Here is an 8,837-nt window from a genome sequence, read left to right on the forward strand (position 1 = left end):
GAGGTTTGAAATTATATTTTAAAACACAAAACTCATCTTTGCTGAAAACCGGGGTCAAGGGTGTGCATTTTTGCTTCCTCACGTACGCAAGCACTTTGCTCGCGTACGCAAGCTGCCCAACCAGAAAAGATTGGTCGCGTCGCGTGCAGGTGGTCACGTACGCAACCCCTCTAAAACCACTGCTCGCATACACAATATGTCAAACTCAAAAGGTTTTGTTTCCACTTAGTTATCCTTTACTGAATAAAGGAAAGTGAAGTAAGTTGGGAGTCAACTTCTATTCACAAGTTCTAATCCTTTCCCTTGGGAAGGATTAGTGTTAGTGACTATAGAGTGAACCAACAATAAATCCAATTACAATTTAACTCTTGAGTATTCCAACTCAAAGTTTTCCTTTTAATCAACTCCCAATCAAGTTGGGGAACTACTCCATTATCATGAATATAGACTTCACAAAATTAAAAAGGGAAATAAAGAAAGACATGATAAACAATAATAAAAAAGATCAATTAAAAATAAAAATAGTTCTTGTATTAATAAACTTTAAAAATAAATCAATTGTAACTCTGGACAAATTAAAGATATGAAAGAGTAAGTGAAAAGTAAGAAAACAAACTAGAATGATGAAGTCTTGGCGGAGGTAACAACTCTTCTCAATATCCAAATCCAAAAGCAAATAAAAATTCTAAGAATTATGAAATGTGTAGTGTGAAAACCTGGAGGAGGAGGAAAATCAGATTTAAAAACTAAAAACTATCCTAATAAAAATCTCCCCCGAGTCTTTGCATGTTCCCCGACTTTAGTCTGTGTTTCTGGGCCAAAAACTGGGTCAAAACGCGGCCCAAAATTGTCCCCAGCGGTTTCTGTAAATTCTGCAAATTGTGCATGTCACGTGTACGCGTCGTCTATGCGATCGCGTCATCCAGCGTTTTTCCTCGCCACGCGCACGCGTCGTCCACGCGTTCGCGTCGTCTGTGCAGATTTCAATCCATGCGTTCGCGTCAGGCACATGAACGCGTCATTGCGATTTCTCCATTTCGCGCAGTCGCGTAAGCCATGCGTCCGCGTCAGTGTTCACTGGTCATCTCCTTGATTTCTTTTGTTCCTTCCATTTTTGCAAGCTTCCTCTCCATTCTCTAAGCCATTCCTGCCCTATGAAACCTGAAACACTTAACACACGGATCACGGCATCGAATGGTATAAAAGAGAATTAAAATACACAATAAAAATATCTCTAAGAAACAAGTTTTCAACCATAGAATAACTTTGGAAAGGAATTGTAATATCATGCTAATCATATGAATAAGTGGGTAAAGACCTGATAAAACCACTCAATTAAACACAATATAAATCATAAAATAATGGTTTATCAGTCGCGTCGCGTGCAGGTGGTCGCGTACGCAACCCCTCTAAAACCACTGCTCGCATACGCAATATGCCAAACTTGAAAGGTTTGGTCACGTCACGTACAGTGGTCGTGTACGCAAGACCTACAGAGTGGCAAAAAATGCTGAATGCTGTAGAATTTTAGTTTTTCACTCCGAACTTCTGACACACATAACTTTTTTGTTTTAAAATATTTTTCATCCGTTATTTGAATGACGTAAACTTCACGAACCCAATTTTCATATGAAAAAAGTTTAAAACAATTTGGGAGTCTGGAAGCCGAGTTATGGCTCGCCGAAATTTAGCCAAAAATTAAATTTACACAAAATTCTCAAACCTCTATTTTCAAAACCTACCAATTTCAAAACATAAAATTTCCAAACCCTTTAAACCTACCTAAACCTTACCAATTCAACAACAACCATATATCAACTTCCTCATACAATTTGCAACTTACCACTTTCATCAATCTAAATTCAATAATTCAATATCAACCATATACAAATACATCATCCATTTCTTAAGACAACTTCAACATCAATTTTACCAAAAACATGGTACCAACAACAATTTAGTTTTACTAACCATTTCACATACCAAGTTACCCATATCATACATACAAGCTTCCATCTCAACCTCCAAAAATCACTAACCACATACATAATAATACAATCCATCTCGACCAATCAACAACATACAAATTCAATTCCTATCCTTGAATCACTAGCCTAAGTTTTCACATTACATTACATTTTAGATATGAGAAACCAAAACCATACCTTGGCCGATTTCCCGATAAAACTCGGAACACTTCCAATTCACTTTTCCTCGAGCTTTCAAGGCTTAACACCTCACCAACGGAATTTTCAGCTTGCAATCCACTTCTAAGCCTCCAAAATCTCAATCAAGCTCCGATCCACTTACATATATATTGCCTAATACAAATTATAGACACTCACACATACAAACTCAACAACAAATCACATATACTCAATAAATTCACTATGGGTTGAGGATTCTTACCATATTCACGGATCTAAGAGGCAAGATTAAGTATTTCCCTCAAGGTAATTGGATCCTATAACATTAAAGAGCTTAAAATCTCAACACCTCTACTCAATATTTTTTAAATCAAGGGCTGAAAAAACTGGAAGAAATTTGTGGCTTACCTCCTGAATAATGTTATGGAGAGAGAAATGAGCTGAATTCATTTAATTAGATGAGTAGGTTGGGCCCACGGGCCCGATTTGGGTCTAGTTTGACCAGTTTGGTTCGTTCGGCCTAATCTTGGGCTAAATTCTTTAAAATTAGTGTCAAAATTCTTATTTTAATTTTCTCTATCATATTAAACTATAAAAATCATATTTTTAATTTTTTAGAATAAATTTTAATTTATGAATTAATTATTTATTAATTATTGGGGTTTAGAATAATATGATTTGCACTGTGATCTTGTCAATTATACATGTTGATCCCTTATTTCCATTCCAGTGTTGCAAAGTGTAGTACAACAGAATTATCATTTCAAGCTATCATATCAAAAGATGTGAATGACAAAGCAGAAGGCGATTGTTCAAAATTTATGGTGATTGAAAAAAGTCGTATAACAAGATTTTCATCCAATTACAAGCTATACAACAATGCCTCTCTAAGACCATACACGATTATGTTGCTATTTCTTATTGCAAAAGGAACATGATTAACAGAGATTATAGCTAGCTTATAAGGTATTTTGGACCTTCCTTCCGTGTGACGAAGTGTTTAAATACTGCAAATCATTTGTATCGGTTGACGGGACATATCTGTATAGAAAATACAGGAATATACTGCTAATTGTTGTGATCTAAGATAGTAATAACAATATTTTGCATATAACATTTTATCGTTAGTGGAGTTTGAGTCTACCGAGTCATAGTCATTTTTTCTAACAAATTTGAGGAAACAAGTTATTCCGCAACAGAGCCTTCTTCTCATATCTGATAGATATCAAGTCATACGTGCTTTCCTTAATGCATCCAATAGTGGTTGGCATCCTCCAACAACTCACCATGTTTATTGCATACATCACATGACTTTCAATCTTATGACCCGATTCAAATTAATAGAGGGTAAGAGGTATCTTATCAATACAACGTAGAATCTAAATAAAGAGGGATGTGAGTAGTACTTGGACGCTTTACGAGAATTATTAAGGAATATGTTTGAGTGGTACTGAGATTTAGAAAAGAATTATGACTCCAGCAGTATAACGAATAAAATCATATAACAACATGAATTAGTAATATCTTAATATAATTAAGTATTCGATAAAAAAAATCTTTATCTAAAGTTAAAAAGTTAATTAATCATCTTCTAATATTCTCTTTTAATTAATGGTCTTCTAACTAATTAAATAATTTAATTAAAAAAACTCTATTTTGTGGATAAAATCATATAATAACATTAATTAGTAATATTCTAAATTATTCGGTAAAAAATTTGAACTTCATCTTCATTAATTAATCATCTTGTAATGTTTCTTCTAACTAATGATCTTCTAACTAATTAAATCTAACGACCCTATCATATCCACTAATTAATTAAATCAAAAGTATTTAAGATGTTAATATTCTAACACATCATCTAAATACTTAAATCTAATTATTTTAACATATCAACTAATTATTTAAATCAAGTTAATGTAAAATATCATTATTCTAACACATTTTTCAATTAAATAAATTAAAATATCCTAATATATCAATTAAAAGTAAATAAATCAAAATATCATAATATGCCAACTAATTAATTATTTTAAATAAGAGAGAAATAAACTAACCTTAAAATTTAATATTCCAATTATGTACCACGTCACATTTAGCTGGATGATGTTCCTAAAGTGTATGTATTGTCGGTCTATCATACTTCAAAGAACTTTAAAAAAAAATTAACGTTGATTTCGACTGCACCGTATATTATACTAGCAGAGGCCCCGCGTATACGCGCTGATAATAGTAGTGTTTAAATAGTGTAACTACTTTGGTTAAAACATTGAATTGAATACTAATATTATATATAACATATATAATGGTCTTTTGACCGATTTAAATAGAGTAAGAAAAGAACTATGGAATGTTTTAGTTGTATTGTACTCTGTACTCCCTTTTAATTAAAAATACAAAATTCCAAAAATGGTGTAAACAATAAAAAAAATACGATAAATAAAAGAAATATAAAAGATAAGAAGATGATAAAAATTGACACAGTCATTTAGATCTATGCTGTAATAAAAAATTGGAGAAAAATATGAGTAACTATAAATATCCACTGCTTTGTTAAGTAATATTTTTCCGTTTTTGTATCAACTTGGAATATAAATGGATAGAAAGATGATAATTTAACACAAATTTAAAATATTTGAAAGCAATCTAACAAAGGCAGCATAAAATGAAAGAAATCATGTTAATAGAATTTGAAAAAAGTTTAATATACTAAATAAAGATCTATGTTATGTTACTATTCATAAGTGATGTAAAAATATGAATGATGTTCTAAATTTTTTACTATTTTATCCAAATATTAAAAATTAAAGGAGTACTTTATTTTATATTAAATTATATTATATTATTTTCTTAATCACCAATAATGCTCTTTTATTTTTACACTAATTAATAATTTAAGCTGAAAAAGAAAAAAGTAATACATTTAAAAAAGATATCAATAATAATAAAAGTGGCTAATTCAAAAGTAATAGATTATGTTGTTATTGAAATTTTTTATTATAAAATAGAAAGCATCAAATACCTTCTTTATATTTGTCTCATAGAATCTTGAGCAATTGCTAACTTTCATGAAATTAAAATAATTAAATAAAACTATAATAAAAAATATATATAAAACAAAAAATAGCCTTTTTAGATTAAAAAGGAAAGAAAAAGCTTTAATTGTTTCATTGTCAAATTATCAATCATTATTGTTTTTGGAATAAGATTTTGGCCATGAGTAGATTAAGTACTTTGATGGTCTCAAAGAAATACACTATAAAAAAAAATTCAAATTAAAAATGATAAAAAGAAATCATAACTGCTAATAAAAAAGATATATATCCATTTACATCTTTTCCGTATAAATAACTCATCTTTTGACTGCATTTTTTATATACTACTTTTTGTGTTATCTACCACAGCAGCTAAATAATTTGACTTTAAAAGGACATTTTTCTTTGGACTTTTTCCAGAATTTTGGCTTTCGAAAAAATATTATTTTTCAAGAATGTTTTTTTTTGTCTTTTCTGTATTTGTTAATATATATTTTCATAAGTACAAATATGTAACTATCCTTTCATTCTACTATATTCTTGTTTACTTTTAGAAAACTTAAATTCATGCATCTATTCTACAGGCAATAATTTTCACTGTAACATATTGAACATACAACAAAGTCAATACACACAATTTTATAATAATTTTTACATCCAATGTTGGCCAAAATAAATAAAAAAATAATAAAAATGACAATTACAAAATTTGAAACCGTATAAATTCTTTTAAAATAAGCCATCAAACAGAAGTAGACAATTTAAGTATAATCTTATTTATAACAACATAACCTTTTTTAAGTATATAAAACTCACTACATGAATAATGTAATGGCATTTAAGATTTAGCATTAATTTAGTAAAACACTCAAGTTAGCAATACAATGATACAGTCTTGTATATATCCTACTGGATATGCATCAAAATTTATTCTTGATTCCAAGCATAGCCTGAATTGTTTGCTCAAACAAAAATTAAGTCTATTCAAGATCATTAATATTTAATGTGGCTTAATAGCAACTATGATGACTGGTAATTTCCCATGCTTTCTTTCTCTTCTACTCCAGCTCCTCCCAGCAAGTATTGCTATTATTAAATGCAATCCTGGACAACATCTTGAGAGTTGAGACCTTTACCTTGTTATAATATATTATCCGAGAAAGAATATAAAAACCCACTTTGATACATGATTAGGATTACCTGCAAGATGCACAAAATGTTCATGTTTTTTAATACCTAACATCTAAAATTATTAATATTGCACCAATAACATAAATAAAATTTCATGTAAATAGTATAAAATCAACAAAAAGAAGAAACAACCTAATAAACATGACACAGAGAGAAGCAAGATGTTGGTTTCTACAGATAAGAACAAACAAATATATGAATATTAGAAGAAAAAACTTAAAAGATCTAATTTTATTATTTATTTATAATGAAAAATTACCTCCAATGTACTCTTTTTGAAAGTAACATTCATGGAATTCATCATCTCCTGTAATGTTATGAAAATAAATCAATAACGAACGGACCTTCAAATCGAGCACTAAATATACTCTCAACTGAATTTTCAAGAGTTCATCTTTAGTTGTCAATATTTCTAGGTTGTAAACAAATCTTTTTCTACATGTGGGGTAGCATTGATATCTAAAAAAAATATAGGTCATATATATCAACAATATGTATTCAAAATAAGAAACGGATCTTTGAATACATGAAATGTTTGAGGAAAATAAAATAGGCTACTGAATTAATAATTATAGAGAAAAAGATGAATCAATTGATTAATAATTACCGCAATTGTTGGTAGAAACTTGATGAGAAGCAGAATTATTTGCTAAAGTGCTTTGTGAAGAGTTGATATACCTTCCTATTCTTAATGGCTGCAATCTTTGATTGATATGATTCTTTATAGTTGATGTTGATAAGAAAAGATTACTAATAGCTGTGCAAGATACAATTAGAAGTTAACCACATAAATGCATTTTCGTGCATGAGACAATTTTGTGTAATTTTATTAAAATTGAAGGTTTCTAAATATTATACTGATTGAAAATAATCTACTTTCTAGCTTACCTTGTGTTATTTGAGCGTCAAACAATAGGACAGAATTATTTACATTACAGGGTTGCCTAAATAGTTGAGAACTATGTGTATTCTCCTCACTTATTCTATTTGGATGTGGTTTACAACTTATCTTAGTGTTGCATTAGTTATCCAGCAGAGTATGTATTATATTAAATATATTAGACTTTGTCTGACTATTTCACGCCATTTGAAAGTAGACATATGAAAGTCAATAAAAAATCTGTATTTCTAAAACTTATAAGTTGAGTTTCAAAATATGACTTATAAACGTGTATATAATAATTTATATGAAGATACGTAATTATTTTTAAGTGATATTGAAATAGGAGAAATATGTTAAATGCATATAACATTTTCAATTCATTTAAAATCTATATTATTTTAATAATAAAATTGATAGTTACATATAAATTAATCACTTTTTTATTATATAAAAGTTCAATATATGTAATTACTGTACTGATAGAAAAAAGTTGTATTTTTTTACAATTAACGTATTGAAAAAGTAAAATAAGTGTCAATTTCCAAAAAAAAAACAGAAATTAAAAGATGTATATATATTTATTGGAATACTCGATTTTTTATTGGTGTATTTTAGGATTGTCCCAAAGAAAGACCTGCAATTAAGATATGCTGTATCCATTTTGATATATCATTTAATCCACTATTCTTTTACAACAAAATAATACTATAAGGGAAAGAACGTAAGTGAGCTTACTTTAAATGATTGGTGACAAAGACCTCCTTTGAACAATACAATTCATATCCATATTCCTTTAAAGATGTTAGTGGGTATCAAACACTTGGAAATGAAGTCCGGCACTTTCTTCTGCAAAAATTAACAAATATTATTAGTATGATATAGCAAACTATCGAAAAGAAAGTGATTATAATTAAAAAAGGGATACTTTTGGTAGAACGAAGGAGTTGGGATGGGATTGTAACGAAAGAATATTTCTAGCTTTTTCACTCTTTATTTCACAAACTTTGCTCACAAATAATCAAAATTGAAAACTGGTTTACTTCTATGTACAACAATTTTACAAATCAGATAAGTACACAAAAAATAAAGAAATTCTTATAAGCCATTTTAAATTTTTTATTGATATGTTTACTATTCCTAATAGCTAACACATAAAAGGATTGCTTAACACATTTACAATGCAGGTCAATCGCAACCTCGAATTCTTAATGTCTAAGAACTGACATAAGACATGAAAACAGTAAAAAAATCAGCAATATAATTAATAAAAGACAAATACAGTAAGCTATCTAACAATAAAATATTAGGAACAAATTTTATGGGCAGGTCAGAGTAACCTATGATCTTGATACAAATGGCACAGTTGCTGTTTGAACCTCAACCCCAACTCCGCATCATCCTTTGCCAAAGGGGCGTTCATGATAATAGCAATGAGACTCTCTTAATAGGTATATTCATAACAAAGTTGAGGCACAACAAATCAAATAAAATCAAATTAGGAGTGGTTGAGAAATCATGAAACCTCATTCGTGTATATTGTCTTCAGTTCATGAGATATTTCTGAAAACTCAATGAGGGGAT

Source organism: Arachis duranensis, chromosome 10 (assembly GCF_000817695.3).
Source record: "Arachis duranensis cultivar V14167 chromosome 10, aradu.V14167.gnm2.J7QH, whole genome shotgun sequence".
Taxonomy (NCBI): domain Eukaryota; kingdom Viridiplantae; phylum Streptophyta; class Magnoliopsida; order Fabales; family Fabaceae; genus Arachis; species Arachis duranensis.